Raw genomic sequence first — 24,355 nt, 5'->3', positions numbered from 1 at the left:
CTTTATACATGACATCAAACCAACATAGTTGTTCAATAGAAACAATAGAAGCCTGAACTTGAAATGCCACCGAATGTAACAGTCTTATTCTGAACAAATAGTATTAAATTGACAATAGTCACTCAGTTTAATAACATGAGCTTGTGTATAATAACACTACTATTTTAACTTGTCATAAATGACATACACTGTATTGAACATCAAGGGGAAGCGTGATGATTTTGTCATATAAGTAAATCTGCATAACAAGTCATGTAATTGCTTTAACTTGAATTGTGGTTTTGTAACCCATTTTGATCAAACATAATACTTAAGCTGTTACCAAGGTAACTATTGATGTTCATTGTGCTATACTGCTGCAGTCATCACACTTGGGTTATCCTGTCGTCAGGCGGTCCCGCAGTCGGCCGAATCCCATAGTCTTGGTCCAGCGTCGGTTGTCATCGCCTCTTCCCTGACGTCAGTGCGACAGGGGTATAAGAGAGACAGCCAACGCCATTTTCTTCTTAGACCTCTCAGTTCTGAACACATACCTGGAAATACCCAAATTCAAACTGCTCACTCTACAGCAGCTCCTTCCCTTGCTGGGCAAGGAGTCTTGGCTGGTAACGTTGGACCTCAAAGAGGCATACCTGCATGTCCCTATCAGACAAGATTGCAGAAGATACCTCAGATTTTTGGCAGGTACAACGCATTATCAATTCTCTGCACTGCCCTTTGGCTTATCTACTGCGCCCAGAGTATTTACGAAATGCCTGGCATCAGTAATTGCATATTGCAGACAATGAGGAATACAAATTTACCCATATCTGGACGACTGCCTGATCCAAGCGGACAGCAAGGACATTCTATTACAGCATCTGGCTTTTATAACACAGCTGCTCAGTTGCCTAGGGTACACAGTAAACAAAAAGAAGTCAAAACTAATACCCTCGCAACAAATAATATTCCTGGGTGCCAGCTTAAATACAACGGCCCAGATGGCTTACCTCACGCCAGACAAACAAAAGCAATTGACTCAATACTTCAAAAAGATAGCAACTTTTACCCAGCTCACTGCAAGGAAAATCCTGCAGGCATTGGGGTTCATGGCATCATGCATTCAACTAATCCCAAATGCAAAAATGCATATGAGAAAATTACAATGGTACCTGAAAAGTGTATGGTCTCAGCACAGGCACAGCCTCGAAACAAATATACCTATCATTCCCTGTCTTCAAAAAGAGTTCCTATGGTGGGCTCAAGCATGTCAAACAAACAAGGGTCTTCCTTTTGTCTTACCTCCAGCAAACCAAACTATGACAACAGATTCTTCAGACTACACCTGGGGAGCGCACATGGCAGGACAGTGCATACAGGGCAAATGGTCTGCAAAACAAATGCATCTTCACATCAACCAAAAGGAGATGCTAGCTGTGCAAAATGCCCTGACAGCCTTCAAGGACCTCTTGCATCCAGGACAACTTCTAATAAGGACAGACAACACCACAGTTATGTGGTACATAAACAAACAGGGAGGAACACACTCCAACCCTTTATGCAGACAGGCTATGACCGTATGGAACACAGCTTTGACCTACCAAGTACAACTACAAGCACAATTCCTGCCAGGAAAGGAAAGCATATTGGCAGACGAATTAAGCAGAAACATGGCAGACCCCCACAAGTGGAGACTACACCCGCAAGTATTTTCAATGATAACTCAAAGATGGGGATGTCCAGACATAGATCTATTTGCATCCCCCAACAATTGCCAGTTACAAAAATTCTGCACAAGGACTTATCACTCCCTAGCCTGGAAAGTGGACGCTCTATCATTCAGTTGGACAACACTGACAGTCTATGCCTTCCCTCCACTACCTCTATTGACCAAGGTATTACTGAAGGTCAGATCAGAGAGACCATAAATGATCCTCATTGCTCCGGACTGGCCACGCCAGCACTGGTACCCATTGCTAAGGAACTTGACTCACAGCCCTCCATGGATCTTGCCTCAGTTCCCACTATTGCTGACTCAGAAAACCTATCAAACCCGTCACAGCCAGCTCAGAACTTTAAATTTAGCTGCATGGAAAATTCCTTAAATTATCAATCAACACTTCTCTCAAAGGACGTCCTGAATGTAATTATGGAGGCCAGGAGGCCCAGCACCAGGAAGACTTACTCAGACAAATGGAAAAGATTTTGTGCATGGTACCAGGCTAAATGTCAAAATCCTTGGATTCCAAACATTCCTCACATACTGCAATACCTAACTGAAATGTTACACAAAGGCCTTTCCTTCTCCATTAAGATCCATGCTTCAGCCATTTCAACTCAATATAATACGGATCCTCCAATTTTCTCTCACCCTTTACTTAGACAGTTTCTCAGAAGGGCTAAGAATATAAGACCCTCCAGAAAACCACCAACACCAACTTGGGACCTGAACTTCGTTTTAGAAAAGTTAACACTACCTCCTTTGGAACCGGCATTCTCAGCAGAACTACAATACTTGTCTTGGAAAACAGCCTTGTTACTGGCTATTACCTCAGCATGCAGGGTCTCAGAACTACAAGCACTTATGGCAGTGGAACCTTTCATCATTTTCCATCAGGACAGAGCCTCTTTACGAACTTAACCCTACCTTTATGCCCAAGGTAGTATCTAGTGTGGCTTTGAATCAGACCATTCATTTACCCACCTTTTATCCTAACCCACAGAATAAAGGAGAAAGGCTCCTTCACTCTTTGGACATTCACAGACCGCTACGTTACTATTTAGATAAGACAAAAATCTTCAGAAAAACTGACCAACTCTTTGTATCATATGCTGCAGGTTCACAAGGAAAGGCTATTTCAAAACAGACCATCTCCAAATGGATAGCACATTGTATCCACTTTTGCTACTCACACCATGGGAAGGCAGTGCCTGTCAATATTAGATCCCATTCTACCAGGGCTACTGCAACCTCAGCAGCTTTTCTCAGAGGGGTTCCAACCAAAGACATTCTGGAGGCAGCTACTTGGAGTTCAGTGCACACCTTTACCAAGCACTACAACCTTCCATTATACTCAAAAACCAGGGCTGGTTTTGCCACTGCAGTTCTGCAGGGCATCCTAGCATCACCTAACCCAGTTTAGTACCAGCCACCCTTCCATAGCTTTGGGATTCTACCCAAGTGTGATGACTGCAGCAGTATAGCACGATGAACATAGTACAGTTTTGTACCTACCATAAATGTAGATGTTCGAGTGGTTAAACTGCTGCAGTCCAGGTTACCCTCCCTCCATCCCCTCTACATACCAGGGTGTTAGTTGCAACTCCATGTACTTCAATCTCTTGGATGCATGTCTATATGGTGTATTTGCTAACAGCTAGTTCTATTGCTTATCTACTAAGGTATTGTTGCATAGCTATTGTATTGCCTTCCTACTTACGGGCACCTGACATCTGGGGCAAGAAAAACTGAAGAAAATGGCGTCGGCTGTCTCTTTTATACCCCTGTCGCACTGACGTCAGGGAAGAGGCGACGACAACCGATGCCAGACCAAGACTTTGGGATTCGGCAGACTGCGGGACCGCCTGACGACAGGATAACCCAAGTGTGATGACTGCAGCAGTATAACCACTCGAACATCTACATTTATGGTAGGTACAAAACTGTACTTTTTACACACGGCATTAAACTGACAAAGTTGTTCAAGGGAAACAATAGAAGCCATGAGCTAGGAATGCCCCAGAATATAACAATCATTTTCTGAACAAATAGTGTTAAATTAACAATAATCACTCAGTTTAACCTTTGCTAATTATACAAAATAGAATGTTGCCATTTAAATCTAAAAACTTTCAGTATATGCCATAAAATGGCAATTTATAAATATGGAAAGGGAATTTGTAATTATTAATCACAATACGTGAATTTTTGGTTTTTAACCTATCATTTCACTCATTTTGTAATAAGAAATGACAGACATGAAAATCTTTGTGTAGGAAATGGGGGAAAGAGGGATGCACTGATAATTAAAATGCACTAACTTTCATCAATGTTCACATAAAACAAACTTGATGCTTTAAGTAAGTTAGCAACAAACAAAGTGATTACTTAATGCTGGCAAACAATGAAATATAACTTCTGATATATCCGGTAAAATACATTGTATTATAAACATTAGGTATAAATATTATTACCATCTATTTATATTAAGTAATAGATTTTGAAAGACTTCATCAGTAAGGGTGAGTGTGTTAAATAACTGTGTGCTATAATCTTTTACTGAGGTTTTATATACGGTACATCTTACTATACTATACTTGAATTGCTTGTCATCTTTCATATAATATTAATTGCTTATACAGTAAGTATATATTTATATTGTATTAGAATTCTGTCTAATCTGCAATAGTACTGTAGCTGTTGAAAATAATATAAATATTGCTTATTCCTATTACAAATATTCTCCATATGATAATTCAATTTATGGAGATCAGATGTTCTGGATTGTCAAGGTATGAATGATAATCTGATGGATTTAGGTTTATCCATGAGATTAGGAATGGTTTTCATTCCATGGCTAGTGCGGATCTTAGTTTTGTTAACATTTATTAATTTAAATTTATTTCACAAAAACATTTTTAGTATGCCTGACCAAAACATTATTTTATTGGTAATCACTCAGTGTAACACTGATAATTTTCTTTAAAAGCTCAAACATATACTTTATAGTTATCAGAGGAAAATGTTTAAAAGTCACAATAAAACAAAAAATACATAAGTCTAAGTAACCTAAGATGGATGTAACTGTATTATGTTTAAATATCATTGGCTTAAACAATCCTAGCAAGAGATTAAATCTACTGAAATATTTAAAACTGAACAAAGCACAAATTGTCTTCCTTCAAGAAACTCATTTCAAAACAAATGACAATTCCAAATGGAATCCTAAGGAATATGTGATATTGGCGCAATCTTATAAGACAAAGACAAAAGGGGTGACAATTTTATGGAAAACAAGTGTGATTAACCCAGAAATCATTTATAAGTATGAAGATAAAGAAGGCCTTATGGCATTAGTAATAGTTAAATATAACAGAATAGGGACCCTAGCCAGTCTATTCTGGTTCCCAGGCATTGGAACAGGAACTGTTAAAAAACACTTGGATTTCATTTCCAATAATTATAAAGGCAACTTAATATTAGGAGGAGATTTTAACTGTATATTTGATATTTCTGAAACTACAAATAAAAGACTGCTGCGTACATCTGCTGTATCAAAAGCTTTAAACAAGTGGGTAGAATAATTTCATCTTGTAGATACTTTCAAATTTAAAGAAGTTAGATCTTTGTTTTCCCATCAAGATCACAGATTTGGTACCCAAACTAGAATAGATAAAATATTTCCTGCCCATGACTTACACTCTAAAATCATTGATTTCTCAGTCACTCCCTGCCCCTTTCCAGAACACAATTCATTTGATACTAAAACTTCAAAATGGATACAAACCATTAATCTTTGACTCCAGAATTCCACCATATATAACTAAAATTAAAGAGTTCAAACCCTGGTTATTATCTGAATTATAGTTCTTTTTCGATATTAAGCACACCTCAGAGATAAATAAAATAATGATATGGGACTCATTAAAAGCTTCCATATCTGGTAAAACCCTAACTTGGGATAAAAAAAAAATCAGAGAATTGGATTCTGAATTATTAGATCTACAATCCAAACTTTTGTCAGTAAAAGCTGAAAAAAATCAAAATCATTTGGAGATGAAAAAGAAAGTAGAAGCATTAAACAATAAATACAATGAAATTCTAACACACAGAGCTAGTTTAGCGTTAGAAAAACTAAATATTAATACCTTGGCCACTTCTCCCAAATATCTACATAATTTATCTACAATAATCAAAATACAGTCAAAGGCTAATAACATCAGAAGTATCTTCCATGAAAAGAAAGGTAAGAATTGGCTCGGATATGGGTGACATTCTTGATGCCTATAGAAATCAATCTCTAGATGTAAAGTTTTCTAATATAAAAAAATACCAGAAAAATGAAAACTAGATCTGCAAGTACCCATATCATACAAATAAATTACAGATACAATAAAAGAAGGTAAAAATAATAAAGCTCCAGGTATAGATGGCATAATTATGGAAATATATAAACTTTTTCCTTCAAAGATACTATCCCTCTTCCATAAAACTCTATTAGAAATTCAGTTACAAGCTTTAATACCACCCTCTTAGAGATGTTCTTTAATCACACCAATCCTAAAGGAAAACAAATCCCCAAACCTCTGTACCTCATATATACCTATATCATTATTAAATAATGACTATAAGATATTTATGACAGTATTAACTAACAGAATGAAAATACCACTATCCAAAACAATAAATAATGATCAAACTAGATTTATATATCATAGACACACACATGACAGTATTAAAAGGATAATCTCTCTTATAGATTGTTAATAAAGAAAATAAGAAACACTCATAATTGGCTTAGATATAGAGAAAGCTTTTGATTCCCTAAATTGGGACTATTTATTCAAAATCCTAATGCTGTTTGAATTTCCTGCATCCTTTGTTCCTCTCCTAAAGAATATATATACAAATAATTTAGCGTATGTTAAGTTAGGTCCTTTTACCTCTGAATCTATACATATAACAAAAGGCACTAAACAAGGATGTTCCATGTCACTGATTCTGTTTCCTCTGGGTATTGAAATATTGGCAGATTCATTTTGTAACAATATAAAAATCAAAGAAATAGTTTTTTATGAACAATACAATTCTAAAGTAATGCAATTTGCTGATGACGTATTACTAACATTATCCAGTGCAAAAGAGACATTAGAAGAAATAGATAATTGACAAATTTCATGTGACTTCAGGACTCCATTTCAAGAAATCAAAATCTAAATTTTTATTTTTAAATAAAAAAGGAACTGTAGACTAAGCGGGATCACATCATAGGGAAACAAGAATCTACCTTAAAATATCTAGGAATTGAGTTATGCAAGGATAATAATGGATTAGTCTCAAAAAACTACAATAATATCATCAACACAATTAAAATCTCTTTGGAAAAATGGAACAAAATAGTATTAACATTTGAAGATAGACTACAGTTAATCAAAATGTTTTTACTGCCCAAGATCCTATATATAGCCTTGGAAATACAGCTCTTACCAGAAAGGAATATACTTAAAGAAATAAATTCATGCCTAATAAAATTTTTATGGTTTTCCAAAAGAAACAGAATAGTTTTAATACATCATAGCAGACCATGGAAACAGGGAGGATTAAACTTTCCTGATGTAGAAACATATATAAAAGCATCAATATCCAAAACAATCTGAGATTGGATAAGTCCAAATTACTCTGCAAATTGGAAAGAATTACTAACTGTAATATCCATAAATTAATTTGATTTACAAAAAAAATTTCAAATAACAGATAAAAACAATTTGTAATGGCACATATTATGTATTAGTATGCAGTATAACTAAACCGACTAAAACTCGTATGATTATTACACTGACTCATTTAGGAAAATTATTAATGCAAATATAGAATTCCGCGGTGGTGCAGCGGTAGCGTTATTGCTTCACAGCAAGAGGTTCTCCTGTTTGATTCTCGGCTGGAGTGCGGGGAGTGCCTTCTGTGTGGAGTCTGCATGTCCTCCCCGCGGTTGGGTGGGCGTTCGAAAGATATGCGTAAATGAGCGTGCCTTCATTGAAGGTTGAACGTCTAGCTGGCACCTCAGTGTTTGTGAAAATCTACTGCCAATTATTAGCGGACCGGAGTTCCGCTGTGGCGACGCCTAACCAGGAAAAGCCGAAAGACAACAACATTAATGCAAATATAGATTTAAAAATCTGGTTTCATCTTTAACACCATTTATAGTCACAAAGAACTTTCCACATAAAATATATAGAGAAATTATTAATTTCTGGGGACAGAAAGGATTTGTTTGTTGATTTTAGATATGCAAGTAATAAAAACAACATACAAAATTCTATAACAAGACTGGCTAACTTTACAGAGTATTCTGTCATATTCGCAAGATTTAAGTAGAATAATTAACAATTCTTCATTTAAAGAAATACCTAAATTTACAAAATGCATGTATGAAATTATATATAATGACTTTGATATGGGAACTAGTATTTCAAAATTCTACAAAATATTTAAAACAGTAAGCCGCGGTGGTGCAGTGGTAGCATTGTCGCCTCCTAGCAAGAGGTTCTCGCGTTCTATTCTCGGCTGGAGCGCCTTCTGTGTGTAGTCTGCATGTCCTTCCCGCAATCGAGTAGCGTTCAAAAGAAATACATGAATGGGTGTGCCTTCGTTGAAGGTTTGGCGTTGAGCTGGCACCTCAGCACTGTAAAAATCAACTGCCAATCATTAGCAGACCGGAGTTCTGCTGTGGCGACCCCTAACTGGGGAAAGCTGAAAGAAAAACAACATTATTGATGAACTTTAAAACAAGACTCAAAACCTCATACTGGAATTGTATAACAAAAGGACACTCTCTACAGTTAACTGAAGATATTAAAACAAATATCTTATTATCGATAAAATACACATCCATTACACAATACTGGAGAGTTTTTAATTGGAAATGCTTGCACAGAGCATTCTTAACCCCAGACAGAATCAGTAAAATCAGTTCTTCCATAAAAGGAATATGTTGGAGATGTGAGCAAGTACGCAATGCAGATTGGAACCACATTTTCTTTGATTGTGTTAAAATTAAGCCATTTTGGAATGGCATTAATAACTTTCTACAAGCTTTATTTAATGAATCATTTTATTTAACTAAATTTCTTGTATTATTAAATGTGAATGAAGGTCCTCATTTGAATAGGTCAAACATGTGTCTAGTATGGACTATATTTGCAATTTCAAGGGAGTGTATAATAAGAAGATGGAATACAAACACAATACCAACTTGGGAATACTTCTTCTGGCTACTGAAGACCACAGCATTATTGGAAATTAAAATTTAAGAACTAAGAATTTATCCAAAGCCATTTATCAACAACCCTTGGGGAAAAGTCTTATCGTTGATTGACACTATACAGTAATTGATCAGACACTCTGATAATGGATTGGACATGCCTATAAAGTAACTGTATACATTATGATTTATTATAGTGTCAGGCTAATGTAAATAGTTTACATAGTTATTTAACATGTTATGTATAAATACTATGGAGTTCATTCAAATGTATTTGAAAAATACATTTTTTGAGGAAAAAAAGTGTTGCTGACTTGACAGATTTACAGAATTTCAGAGAAGATATTAAGAAAGCATACTAGAAATATTCAACCTTAAGCATGTCTGGCCACCCATAGCTGGGAAAGGAGGAGAGAGCTAAATAAACTGACCTTGTCTCATGTTTTTATTGTTGGTTGAAGAGTGACTTGTACAGGGTGCACAGAAATAGACAAAATACTATACCTTTAGCTCCAAAAACTTTTAGAATACTTGTGAAGAAATTGTCAGCCGTCTTTTAAGAGTATACATGGGGATGGAGAAAAATCAAAGGTAGAATTTTACTTTGGTTGTTTGACCTGTTTTAAACAATAATGTGATTTAGGTTGGTCCATTCCGGACACTGAAGTTGATGAACTTGGTTGTCAAAGGTGCCTTTATCACCACAGCAACAACAAATTCTGATTAGCTCAGAAAGAAGGCTAGTCGCTGAGGAGATCAGACCTGATTTTCCAGCATGAAGTTGCACCTGTTGCACTGGTTCCACTCTCAAATTGAGGCAGAGCCTTTGAATTATTCATCAGTCTTGCCCTCAGGACAGAGGATCTCAAATGCACAGATTTCCCAGGTCTGAGTTGCCTTTTCCAAAGAGAACTTGGACATGTCCCCTTGCAGTGCAAGAGGAGGTGCACAAACACCTCGTTGAAGTCCCCCTGCCCAGACATGGATCTTGGCAAGGGGAAGGCTTCCCCCAGTCCTTTCCATTCACCAGCTTTGGTGAAATTCTTGAAATGACGCACATTTTCTGAAGAAGAGATACAGCAAGAAGCTTACAATCCTTGCTTCCGTCAGCCTGAGTGGCACCCCCCATTGGACAAACAAGGCTTGGAGGGATCAGGACGTCATGGAATCCTGTTCTACAAAAGCCTGATAGAATGCTGTGGATCCCCAAGGATAACTCCGCTGGTGTATGGGTTTCCTAGTCAATTCCTTTGTAGTATCAGCAGCCACCAAACATGAGATCCCAGAGAACACTCAAGCTATCAACTGGCTCTTTTTGACCAGGAGGTCAGAATAGGTTAGTCCACCTCCAGCAAGAGGCCAGTCACTAGAGGAGTCCTCCAGGGCTCCATACTGGGACCGTTCCTGTTTGGCATCTATTTCTCTGAAATGGAAGCAAATGCTGAAGGTTTATGGCTGACAAGAGTTTGCAGATGATTGCAAGCTGAGGATTATCACTGACTCCCCAACAGATGCTAGCATCCTTCAAGAAGGTCTATCTCTGACTAACAAATTGTGGCAAAGCCATGGTCTTAAACTCGGTACTAAGAAATGCATAATTGTACCCTTTGGGAAGTCAGCCGTCCCATGCTAATTAGCATGTTGATGACATGCTCCTAAGAGTCGACCCAGTGGTTAGGGATCTGGATTTGCACGTAGAAGTAGACTTACTGTAGACCACCACATGGCTTACAGTGCATACCGCTCATCCACTTAGAGCAAGAACTCTGGACAAAGCCATAAATAAAAGTGGGACAGAGGCCAAAAATTGGGACAGTTTTTAAGTATTGCTCCTACAAACTTAGAAAGTTGATAGAATAACAGGTTTTGCATTAGCATGCATTTTCTGAAGGGTATGAAGTCTGAGGCTCAAATGTCTGTCATTATTTTCTAACTTCAGTCGTAATGATTTGCCACTAATTTGCCAGAAAACCACAATTTTATGATAAACATTCTAAAACTATGAGGCAAAAATATGGACATTCTGTGAAAATCTTTGTAGTTGAGAGGTATGCCACAGTGTTGAGGAAATCCTGTTATGTTGCACAACTTATAAGTAAGGGCATGGCTTCTAGTTCCAAAGAGGTCATTATCCCACTATGCTCTCTCCTTATCAGACCAGTCATAAAGTACAGTACTCCCTTTGGTTATATACTTGACCAGGCATATTTATCAACTAGACCAACCTCAGAAGTTCCTTACAAAAAGAATGCAAGGCATAACAGACCTGCCTTATGCAGAGTGCTTTAAAGCCCTTTCCCTCTACTCACTCTCCTGTAGATTGCTGAGGGGTGATCTATGCCCGACTTGCAAGGCATCTGCAAACCTGACGCTTATGAATCTCCGACATATTTTCAAGTCAGAGTACCAGCAATACAAGGTGAAGGGACCTGAATTTTTTCGGTGACTTAAACATATCATGCTGGAGAGACAAATATATGTTCCAGGCACTGCCTATCCTATGGAACAGGCTTCCCATCCATCTGAAGCTGAGTTTGTCTACTACCCATTCTAAGCACAAGCTAGACCAGTGCATAGGCAACAGGAAATTAACACCAGACGTGGCATCCATGCCCCTTATTGACACAGGTAGGCTATAAATGCCTGACTGTCAGTGTCCTATTTAGATACAGGACTTCATTATTTTTTTGGGAAAACTTGGCTATGTATAGAAACCCCCCCCCCCAGGTCATTAGCCTATTCATCTTCCTAATCATCAGTCTAAGATGATGGATAACCGGGGAAATTGAATATGTGCACCAAGTAGTTTGTCCATTAGGGCATTTAAAAACTTGGCACATATGATGAGCTTTCAGAGAGATCTGCTTGATACCACCATGAGAACTCTGAAGTAGTTGCCATCTGGGGACTTTTGTAAGCAGTTAGAGACCTAGATGACCAGTGTTAACGCCATTTCCTCATAGTCCAAGCAGATTGGCTGAGTAAGATATTGCAGTGTGGCATTAGGCTTAGCTGTGTCTTACAGACTTTGTGGAATACTTTAATGTAGTTTTCTTCAATACCTCCTTTGATGGAACTTTTCTGCTTGGGTAGAAGGTCATAGATAAACTGCTGCAGTGTGAGCAAGATACGCAACTGCTGTAGTGAAAATCAGAGATCATTTCAGAGAAATTAGAAGAGTATCTAGTTCATCTGGTTTTGGAAATCCCAACATCTTCAGCGTAAGAAGCAACAAAGTACCCCGAGGTAAAGGAAATTTCTGTGGTAACCACTACCAAAAATGCAGAAGGTGGTCTGCATAAGCAAGAGATCCAAGGGACCTCTCCAGGGTTTCACCAGTATGAACCTGGAATGGTCGCCCTACTGTTCCACTCTGGAGGCAGTGAGAAGACCTTCCTTGCACCCATTGGAATAGCTGGCCATCACACAAGACAAATGTATCAAGAAGATCATATCTAGAGGCTACTCAGCACTGTTTCAGAAATGCCCAACCATTTTTCTCCCCACATTTAGTGGCACCATTTCAGAGGAGAGTGGCCCAACAGGGGGTACAAAATCTTCTAGCAAAGAGAGTCATCCAAGACTTTCCACCAGAGCACAGAAGGTCTGGATTCTTGGTACCCAAGAAAACCATTAACTTCAGACTGAGTCTTGACCTGTGTCAGTCAAATCACTACTTGAAAGAGTCCATTCCAGATGGTCACAGTGCAATCCATCCTATAGTATTTGCAGGCAGGAGACTGAATGGGCTTTTTGTTTCTCCAGGATAACTACTTGCACATCAGAATAGTGAATTAAGCCAAGAGATTTTTACACCTTCAGATGGTAGCTAGTAATTACCAGTTCAGAGCCCTGCCCTTTGGACTCAGGGCAACTCCCCTGATGTTTACCAAATGCATGGCTCCAGTCATAGCTCACATGCAGCTTCTGGTGGTGAAAATATTTCCTTATCTAAGCAAGTGGCTCATTGCCACATCTGCAGTGGAAACTCTTAGAATAGCAGGACAGTATTTACTCCAGGTATGCCTGTACTTGAGGATCACAGACGGTGTAGGAAAAACTGCAGTTGAAACCCTACCAGTTCGGTACATTTGGGTAACGAGCTGCGTTGCCTTCTGAAAGAGTTCCCACAATAATGCATTATTTTCTAAATCTGTCACACAACCAAACACCCAGTGCAGCTGCAGCCCTCAAAGTGCTAGACCTTTTGACAGCCTACATTCAAAGAGTACACTTCATAGATTCATAGGTAAGTACTAGGCTAACTGCCCTTGCAGGCTGTTTTAAGCCTAGCCTGTTTCCCATTCTGTTCTCAAAATAACCTATCCCATTTGCTTATTGATTGGCCGTGCACACCCAGTGGTCGATAATTATATATTACCTGTAGTGAGAATAACTGGGATCATACCATAGGTAATTTGAGGGGACCCATGTATGGGATAAAGCATTTAGAGCTGAATCTATCCAAAAGTAGTACGGGGTTAAATTTTCTGTCTCACATCCATAGATTTAAGTTAAGCTTGAAAATGGGCAGGGATGAACTTTGTTTTTGTAGCTGGGGAGTCTGTTCCTAGCAAAGGCATCCTCTGTGAAATATACCTGTCTCTCCAAACATTAGGCTGATGTTGCAGAAGAGGTTTAGACTTCTAGACTGAATACTTCGGATGCCATTTGATTTGCTGATGTGCAATAAATCCAGTGCATCTCATAATCTCATGCTACATTCAGAGTTCGGTTGTGCCAAGTGAAGTAGCCCATGATAAAAAATATAAAAGTTTAAAAGACTGGTCCTGGTCAACAAACCCAGAAAATTCCATTTCAGGGACTTCCTTTGTTCAGCCTCTCCCCAGGGCCACAATCACTATGGATGCGTCCTTACTGAGCCGTGGGGGCCCTAGTAGAGCAAAATGGTCCAAGGGGTGTGGACCACAGATGAGGCCAAATTAAACATCAATGCCTTTGTGATGAAAGCATTCCTTCCTAGTGTTGTGGGCCTTTCCAGACTTCCTCCTCCAAGGTGCAGTTTCTATCCATTTAGACAACATGGCAGTGGTGGTGTTTGGTACATAAACAAGCATGGTGGAACCCCGTGTTACTTCCACTGCAGAAAAGCTTTGCAGGAGTGGGAATGTGCCATATCTTCACTTCACTTTCTAATAACAATGCACATCTTGCAGACCTTCAGCATGATTGCAGACAGGTTATGCAGGGAAATTGTGCTCCCATACAAATGTCCTCTAAGTAACTCCATTATACTAAAGATGTTATGCAAATGGTAGAAACCTTGTTTTGATATTATTGCTTCACCATACAAACCGAAAAATGCAGCATTTTTTCTCATTCTCTCAAAGTTGCCCCCCCACTTCTTTTTTTTTTCCAAAAACATTTTTATTAAATTTTGTTAATAAATATCGACATAAAGTATTAAAAATAAGCAATATACAACATAATAACTATTTACACTATAAACAAACATCCATGATAAATATTTGTTTTATCCAAGAAAGGTAATCAATATTTATCTAACAATCTCTCCAATTTTTGGCAAGCTAGTCTTTTGTGTGTTACATTTGATGATCACTGATAAATAGTTTGCATTTCTTTTTTACATACAGATTTCGCTATTGAAATAAACTCAGTAAACATAAGATCTTGCATATTTTTTCCAATTCAATGTAATTGTTTTTCGAGCAATAGCTAGAATTAACCAAAGAACAGGTAACTGATGTCTAGGAATTACACTTGGGGTAGGGTCATTGAATAATATCAAAGAGCTAGTAATTTGACAGTTATCAGACCACAGGGCTTTTGTGAAATGTCTAAAATCACTCCAGTATTGTGTGAGAGTTCTACATTCGATGACCATATGAACCCAGTTGGCTTCAAGAATATCACCACACCTCCAGCATTTGCATTCATTACTCTTGGTTATAAGGTGAATTCTGTGTGGAGTGTAAAAGCATCTATGAATAAATCTCCAGGTATATAATCTCCAATATAAAGATGATGAAGTGTTTTTTATTGAGTTTTATAACTGTTTCTTATTGTTAAATAAAGGTTCACCATTAATCGTTATGGAGTAAATCCAAAAAGCTTGGTCAAAAATAATCAAGTCTTCTCGTAGGATTTTATATACAGGTGGTATGCTTAATTTATGTTCAATGTTCATCGACCTACACCATATGAATAGTTGTATCAATCTTGGTATAATAGTTTCCAGATTTATTGACACACTCACTTTATTTTCAACAAACTGTCTTAAAGATTAAATACAGAGCCAATTATCTTGACAGACATTATATTTGGCTAAGAGAAAGTTCATTGGTTGGATGTTCTTATTGTCTATAAACTGGTGCCAGTACTTTAGATTATTCTCTTTAAGATTCCACATCTTATTTATATTGAAGGTATCTAGGCAATCTGGTGTATAAGCTGTGGGAAATGTAATGAAAAAGGTGTTATTTGGACTTTAATTTTTGTCGATTATATTTTTGAAAATATAAAATATTTGGTTTATACCATGTGAGAAGTGGCTACATTTCTTATTATATAAGCAGTATTCACGGAGTATCCAAAATATTTTGTTAATTTCTAAAGGTTTCCTTAAACTGGGTTTCTGAGTTCTCAGAGGAAGTTATATATATTTCATGTAGTTTCCAGCTAGAGGTGTATATGGATGAAATCCAGTGTAGTATTATGTTAATAACAACAGATTTGGAATATAATTCTATGTTGGGAAAGCCAAACCCATTACTGTCCCAGGGTGTAACATACCATTTATAGGCTATTCTTGGTTTCTTTAGGAATCATAGAAAAGTTAGTAATATGGAATCTATTTGTTTAAAGAATTTCTTTGGAGGAGGTAAAATCAATGATTGTATGTAAAATAAAACCTTGGGCAAAGTAATCATTTTTATTAATGTAAGTCTGTCTTCCATGATGAAAAGCACTTTGTTCCACTTTTTAGTCAAGTCACTGATTATAGCTACCAGTTTAGTGAAGTTAAATTTAATAGTCTCATTCCATTTATTCTTAATACTTATTCCTAATCTATTTTATCATTTTCTCAGTTGAAAGTATTGTATTTTTGCAAATTGCTATTTATTTTCTTATTGATTTAAAGTGTTTTGGTTTTATTTTGATTAAAATTGAGCCCTGAGATTTTTCCAAATAGAGTTATGGCATTCATGATATGTTGTAAAGCGCCTTCTTATGTCACTGGATGTTAGTAGAATATTGTCAGAAAAAAGCAGAACTTTTGGACAGTATCCCTCATTAACTTGAAATCCTCTGATATTTGGGTTACTTCTAATAAATGAAGCAAAAGGTTCCACTGATAAAGCGAAAAATAATGGGGATAGAGGGCAACCTTGTCTAGTTCCCTTATGAATTTTTACTGGAGATGATGGACATGAACCAATCTTAACAAATGTTTTAGAATCACTATAAATATTTAATATCAGTTTAGTTAAATCTGAAGTAAAGTTAAATTTGTTAAAGATTTTTTGTAAGTATGACCAACTAAGGGAATCAAATGCCTTATCAACAGACTAATAATAGTTAAGTGTTTCTTGGTTTTGTTTGCAATGTCTATTAGAGATAGTAGCTTAATAATAACATACTTTTCTATGTAAGATAAAGCCAGTTTGATCAAAGTGTATTAGATTGGGTAATATATTCTTTTGGCCAGGATAGGCATTATAATCAATATTTGACAATGATATGGGTCTGTAGGATGCACATAGTTGGGGGTCCTTATCTTGTTTCAGAATGAGGGAAATTATTGAGTACTTCCACAAGGGAGGGAAAATTAAGTCTTCTTTAACCATGGAGAATGTGTTTAATAATAACTTTATTGTGTGCTCTGGAAAAATGTTATATATTTCTGGGATTATCCCATCTAACCCTGAGGCTTTATTATCCTTCAGATTTTTAACTTGTTCTTTCACTTCTGCTAAGGTTATGTGTTTATTTAGGGTACTATTTTGTTGTTTTGATAGTTTAGTCTTGATATTTTCTTGTAGAAAAATATGTATTACATCGTCTGAATCTAGTGGTGATTACATGTCATTGATTGACCGATAATGATTTCTAAAGGCTTCTAATGTACCTCCGAAATCAGTTGATGTTCTTCGTGTTTCACTGTTGCAGTCATCACATTTGGGTTATCTGCCTGCAGGTAGCCCTCAGCCGGCCTGAATACCAGAGTCTTCATATTTCTGCATCAGATGCTGTCACTTCTTCCTTGACATCAGGTCGTCAAGGGTATAAAACATGCAGCCAATGCCATTACATCAGTCTTTTTTGCCGTGTGGTGCCTGAAGCAAAAGCAGTTTGCAAGTGCCGGTCAGCCGACTCTTGAAATTTTCGTTTTCGAGTTTCAGACCCGAAGTCTCCAGAAAAGCTAAGTACCCCATTGGGGATCCTTTTTCTTACTCTAATCGAAGTCATTAAAAGTTACCTGTGGAAAGAAAATACCTCATAGAGATTTTCATTCTTACTGCATCCCCTGCTTAGGCCAAGACCACGATGTCGATTTTGTGCCTTATTCAACACCCGAACTCTCTGTCGTTGGGCTATTTTTGCAGCTAATTAGTTTCGTACTCGTTCTGTGTACTCCGAAATGGCTTCATCAAGCCACCTGTTTACTGATCTTCCGAAAAAATGTAAGGATAAAGACAGAGACAGACCACATAGGTCTAAAACTGCCAACAACTCTACTGTTAAGCTAGTCGCCAGTTCGCTGGTACTCAGTGAGACGCTTTTGCAGCCCCCTGATACTCCCAACTTCTGATTCGCAGGCCTTTACTGAGACCCATTCGGAGTCTGGTATGCCGCAAGATGCTTCAACTGTGGTACCTGCAGATGTCTCTACCTTGGATGGGTCCGGAGCCGCTGTGCAGACACTGGCTTCTGAAGGTGTATTCAGACCTACTGACTTGCATATTAAACCAACGCCATCTTCTTCTTCTAGGCCTAAAACTCGATCCATGCCTAAAAAACAGACGCCCAGACCGCATGGTCAGGCCTCTATGCCTAAAATACAAATGATAAGAATGTCTGAAGACCTTATTACTCTAATCAGGGGAAGCCACCCTTCCCCCTCTAAGAGACCTATGACTGAGTTTACTTATGATTCTTCTGATCAGTACTCTGAAATTTCTGTTTCCTCTGATGACCAGGATTTTCCCTTATGTACCTATGTTGATTCTGATGCACAGGACTGTATTCCCTCTGCTTCCCCTCCAGACGATTTCTCTTTTGGTGAAACCTTGCATACTCTTAGGGAGCATTTTCGCTGGGAAAGCCAGGATTACTTTGACTAAAAAGAGGCTTAGGGATTTCTTACTCCTGCCACAACAAAGGCCTTTAGCTATCCCCCCTGTACTGGACATTGTTGATGATGCCTTTTCGGAATGTAGCTTGGCCCCTGATTTTTTTACCTCATGGTCCCAGAAAACCTGATAGATATTACAGGGTTCCTGACTCTCACAAGTTCCTCTTTAAAAATCCTACTGTGGATCCTGAGACCATTTCACAGGGACCCAATGGAATTAAGGCTACTACTGCCAAAAATCCTACCCCCTCTGATAGACATTCCAGGGCGCTGGATAGATGGGGTAAGAAGGTATACATTTCTGCAACCTTGGCCATTAGGGCCTTAAACTGCCAGTTTCCTATGTTGAAGTATCGGCAGCATATTATTGGATTTCTTAAACAGAAAATGGTTTTGATTCCTGACTGTGCTGAAAATAAAGATTTACAGGATTTAATGCATTCTGCAGAAAAAGTTGGAAAACATACTTTGCAATGTGGTTTTAATTCACTAGAGGCATCTTGCAGGGCTGCTGTCATTGGGTCTGTACTTAGAAGGCATGCTTGGCTTAAGGAGCAATCTTTGCCAGGTCATGTTACAGCTAAATTGCTGAATGCTCCCTTAAACCAAGACTGCCCGTTTGGCAACAAAGCAGAAGTAGTACTTAAAAAGATGGAGGAAAAATCTAAATCTATGCAAACTGTTAAAGATTTCCTGCAAGTACAGCCTCCCAGATTTAGTAGGCTTTGGCCCTCTAAAAATTGGTCCTTCCCTGCCTCTTCCAGGCCTTCTCAGTCCAAACCCTGAACCAGCAGAATACCCAGGCTTCAGTCCCAAGGTACTCACAGGACAAAGCAGTGGGGGGCTTCCACTTCCAAAGCAGGGAGTGGTAAGACTCCTTCCTATGGTAAACTGTCTCAATGACTTAACTTTATATCTTCCACGCCCTGCACAACTGACTGTTCCTTTAGGGGGAAAGATTGCCCTGCAGGAAAAAATTGGGAACTCATTACCCAGGACAAATGGGTTTTAAATAGTTTCCCAAGGATACAGATTCCTCTTTCACTCCATACCAACACCAAACGGTTGACCAGATCTACCCCCAAATCAGTGGGCAGATGCTCAAAAGCAAATTCTCTCTCAAGCATCAGGGCTATTCAACTTGTTCCAGAAGAGGAAAGGGGACAATGTTTCTACTCAAGACTTTTCTTGGTGCCCAGAAAAGACGACAACTGGCGTCCTATCCTGGACCTCTCTATCCTAAACACGTTTTTGGTGATCCCAAAATTCAAGATGCTAACTCTTCACCAGCTGCTTCCTATGCTAGGCAAGGATGCCTGGTTGGCAACACTGGATTTAAAGGAAGCCTACCTGCACATCCCAATAAGGGAATCTTGCAGAAGATACCTATGCTTCAAAGCAGGTTACATGCAGTATCAGTTCTCTGCACTGCTCTTTGGCTTATCTACTGCGCCCAGGGTATTCACAAAGTGCCCAGTTCCAGTCATTGCATTTTGCAGGCAAAGAAATATCCAAATATTTCCATACCTGGACGATTGTCTAATTCAGGCAGAAAGCCAGGACATTCTATTGAATCATCTGGCATTTGTACAGAAATTGCTAACTTCTCTGGGGTACACCATAAACAAAAAGAAATCACATCTTGTACCCTGCCAACAAATTGTATTCCTGGGAGCAAGCTTGAACACAACTTCCCAGATGTCTTTCCTCACACCAGAGAAACAAGTTTATTTGACAGTCTACTTCAAACTACTGGCCACAAAGACCCAGCTATCTGCAAGCCCTGGGGTTCATGGCCTCCTCCATTCTCCTGATTCCATATGCAAGACTGCATATGAGGAAACTACAATGGTATCTAAAAAGCCTATGTAGTCAACATTTTCAGGATCTAGAAGCAATGATTCCTATGATACCGTATCTACAGATAGAGTTCCTTTGGTGGGCAGAGGCCTGCCACCAAAACAAGGGACTGCCATTCACTCTACCCCCTGCCACCCAAACCCTAACAACAGGCCCATCAGACCATGCATGGGGGGCTCACTTGGCAGGGGAAGTGCATTCAGGGCAAATGGAACTCAAGTCAAATGCACCTGCATAGCAATAAAAAAGAAATGTTAGCTTTTCAGAATGCTCTGACAGCCTTCGAGGACCACATTCTTCCAGGGTAACTAATGGTAAAGCTGGACAACACCACTGTTATGTGGTACATAAACAAGCAGGGGGGAACCCACTCATACCCTCTCTGCAGACTAGCCATAGCTCTGTGGAACACAGCCTTGAGCTACCAAGTGCACCTACAGGCTCAATTCTTGCCCGGAAAGCTAAATACACTGGCAGACAAACTAAGCAGAAATCTCATGGACCCACATGAGTGGCAACTGGAACCAAAGATATTAAACATGTTGAGAAACAAATGGGGGAGCCCAGATATAGACCTGGTTTCCTCCCCCCAGAACTACCAATTGGAAAAATTCTGCACAAGGACTCCCCACAAACAAGCTTGGAAAGTGGATGCCCTGTCCTTCATCTGGAAAGACCTATCAGTTTATGCCTTTCCCCCTCTGCTTCTCCTCTCCAAGTTACTATTAAAGATCAAACAGGACAAACTAAGGACGATACTGATTGCACCAGACTGGCCACGCCAACATTGGTACCCCCTTTTGCACAGTGTGTCACTGGCACCATGGCACCTGCCTCAGACCCCTGCCCTGCTGTCCCAGCCAGAGGACCAGATTTTCAACCCACAGCTTCAAACCCTGAACCTGGCAGCCTGGCTAATTACCTGATCTCTTCATTACCATCCCTCAGTAAGCAAGTGTTGGATGTCATTCTGGAGGAAAGGAGGCTTAGTACTAGAAAGTCCCTTGCCAAAAAATGGAAAAGATTCTGTTCCTGGAACCAAACTCAGGGGATGGGCACAGCAGTGCCCAATTTACCTCAGATTCTTCAATACTTAACGGAGATGCTTCACAAGGGCCTTTCCTTTTCCTCCATCAAAATTCATGCCTCAGCCATTTCAGCTCATTAAAACACAGAACCAACCCTCTTCTCTCACTCACTGATGAAGCAGTTCCTCAGAGGGGTCAAAAACTTAAGACCACCCAGGAGAACCCATACTCCAGCCTGGGACCTTAACTTTGTATTAGAAAAACTCACTCTACTTCCTTTTGAGCCACTTGCAAATGCAGAGTTGAAATTCCTTTCTTGGGAAACACCTTTCCTTTTAGCCATCACTTCAGCAAGAAAGGTCTGTGAATTACAGGCCCTTATGCAGTGGAGCCTTTCATAATTTTTCATGCGGACAGGGTGTCCCTCAGGACCAGTCTCTCCTTCATGCCTAAGGTGGTATCCAGCGTGACCCTTAATCAGTTAATTCATTTGCCAACCTTCTTTTCTAATCCACAGAACAAAGGGGAATTTGAATAGCGCGCTCTGCTACTGCATCTCTCACAAGTGTCATAACATAGTTAGGTAGGGGTTTGAATCCTGCAAGTGCTCAGAATGTGGGTGGGGGAGTAGTGTGTGCAATTCCATGTGTAAGAGAAATGTTCATTTAACTCTCTGTTGATCAGTGGCAGTGAAAAACATTGAGCAGCCTGCCTGCCCCTGTGGGAGTGGTTACTGACTTGAAACTGTAGTTTTATTGGCCATTTTGGGTCAATTCCAAACTCCTTCATCTTCCTCCCTTAAAACCTGGTTGCCTCGTGGTTTTGGCATCTTTTCAGGCTTGTTGGCTGTTGATGAAGCAACCACCAAGAGGAGAAAACGCTGAGAAGAAAGGAGCCACTTTTGAGATTTTAAGTATTTTTCCTCTGTTTATTTGCTAAGTTTTTCTGCATAGTCACCTATTTTGAGCATTTTCTGGCTTGTCAAACTTGATTTCTGCATTAGTAACTGTATTTAGAGCACAACCTAGAGCTGTTTACTGAATTTCCTGTTTGCACTTATTTTTAAAATCGTTTTTGTCTCAAAACTTGCATTTTATCTGTCTTTGGCCAAGCACTCTTGTGTGGGGTCATTTACTGCACTGTTATAACTTGTTGATACTTGTGAACCTCTGCTATCTCTGAAAAACAAAAAATCTTGCTTTTTCCCACTTTTTGAGATTTAAAAAAGTTCAGTTACAGGCTTGCTGTTCTTGAACTGTTTGTAAGTTTCTTGGAGGCCATTTTTTGCTTGGGCTAAAGGGAAGTCTCTCTGTTGATTAGTGGCAGTGAAAAACATTGAGCAGCCTGCCTGCCCCTGTGGGAGTGGTTACTGACTTGAAACTGTAGTTTTATTGGCCATTTTGGGTCAATTCCAAACTCCTTCATCGTCCTCTCTTAAAACCCTCTTTTGCGCATTTTTGTGCATAGCACAACAGCGGGCAGCGCCGCCTAATTGGGTTTAAACTATTCCTGGCTCCACAAAGTCTGCTCTTCACTTTTTCCCTTAGAACTGCTCTATCTCTCAATTTAAACACCATATTCTCATTCTAAGGCCCTTCACTGGTCCAATTAAGTAATCCTACAAGTTAGCACTATTAAACCATAAGCACTACTTACTCTTATGCTCTCTACGATTACCCTGTCCTCTATTGGTCCATCTTAAATTCAGTTTCCCTATATTACTCTAGCATGTCCAAAGGTCAGTCAATGGTTTCCTCTCCAGTCCAGCTGGTGAATCTGGGAATTTTGAGGCAATGTTACAACTGTCTCATGTACACAGACAACCCTCTCCTCCTCCAAACAGGTTCAAATATATGTGAGAGATGCAACTATTTAGCCAAACTGGAGGCTGAGCTCTCTCATCTCAAAACTGGTGTAACCAGTCAGGAGGAGAGGGTAACCTCACACAACACAATTCCAGTATCACATAGTCCCACCACATCAGCGAACCAAACACATAAATACACAAAAACATACTCTGAGGCTCTAAATAAAAATCTACCTAAGCAACAGAGACCTCCAAAGCAGACATCCAAGCAAACGCTACCTCAAAACACGCACAACACATAGCCCACTAAGTCAGTGTGCCAAGCAGCCACAGCCCTTAAGGCTGAATAACACACCTGATACTCTTGTAATAGGTGACTCTATTGTCAGACACACTGACGTCCTGCTCACCAGGCTGAATAAAGAGAAGGTCACGGTGAGCTGCCTGTCGGGTGCTAGGATCCGACACATAACTCAAGCACTCAGGTCACTCCAAAGCAAATACAAATATGACTCGGTCATTGTACATGCTGGTGTGAATGACCTGAGACGTACCTCCCTGGACTACATGAAAAGAGACATAGAGGAGCTCTCTAATCATGTAGACCAGGCTGGTATGACCCTGACCTTGAGCAGCTTCTTACCCTCACCTAGAATGATGCCACAGTACAAAGACAAAATCGATTTTAACAATTGGCTAAAATTTTGGTGTCATTCAAAGGGGATCCAGTGTCCGTCAGCCTGGGATGACATGCTCGACAAGCCACGTTGCTTTGCTAGGGATGGCTTGCACCTGTCACCACTGGGCTTTCGGATATTGGCAAAGGCTCTTGCCACCCCCATAGTGCCTTTTTTAGGCAAGGCTCAAAAGTCAAACCCACCCCCATAGACAGCACAAGGAACAAGAAACTAAGGGCAATGCTGCTTAACGCCAGAAGTCTTAACCTCAAGATGCACGCACTCGAATCTCTCCTCAGTATGGAGAACATCGATGTCTGTGCAGTGACAGAAACCTGGTTCAAGGCTCCAGAGAGCACCCCAGCACTACCAGGCTATACCTCATATCATGCTTTTCGGCCCCAAAACCCTGACCGAACCACAAAAGGAGGGGGAGTTTCCATATTTATCAAGGATATCCATACCTGCAGGTTAGTGGCATTGCACGAAATATCGGAGACCATCCATGTGCAACTAACAGTGGGCAAGACTGCTTTTCAGTTTATAGCATCCTACAGACCACCCTGTCAAAGTCAGGAATCCCACTCGGCTTTCCTGAAAACATTGGAGAACATGAAGATCTCTCCGAACACCTTTATATTGGGCGACTTCAACTACCCAAACATTGACTAGGAGCACTACTCAAG

At 39.4% G+C, this 24,355-nt stretch overlaps 1 protein-coding gene across 1 annotated transcript in view; it reads left to right on the top strand.

Moving 5' to 3' along the window:
* Nucleotides 1-24,355, top strand: part of LOC122798415 (1-phosphatidylinositol 4,5-bisphosphate phosphodiesterase gamma-1-like) — a 3,104,897-nt gene that overhangs the window by 2,350,403 nt on the left and 730,139 nt on the right. The window lies entirely within an intron of this gene.

This window comes from Protopterus annectens, chromosome 3.part1 (genome assembly GCF_019279795.1).
Source record: "Protopterus annectens isolate FY-2018-M chromosome 3.part1, PAN1.0, whole genome shotgun sequence".
Lineage (NCBI taxonomy): Eukaryota > Metazoa > Chordata > Ceratodontiformes > Protopteridae > Protopterus > Protopterus annectens.
This window is presented reverse-complemented; position numbering and strand designations above follow the sequence as displayed.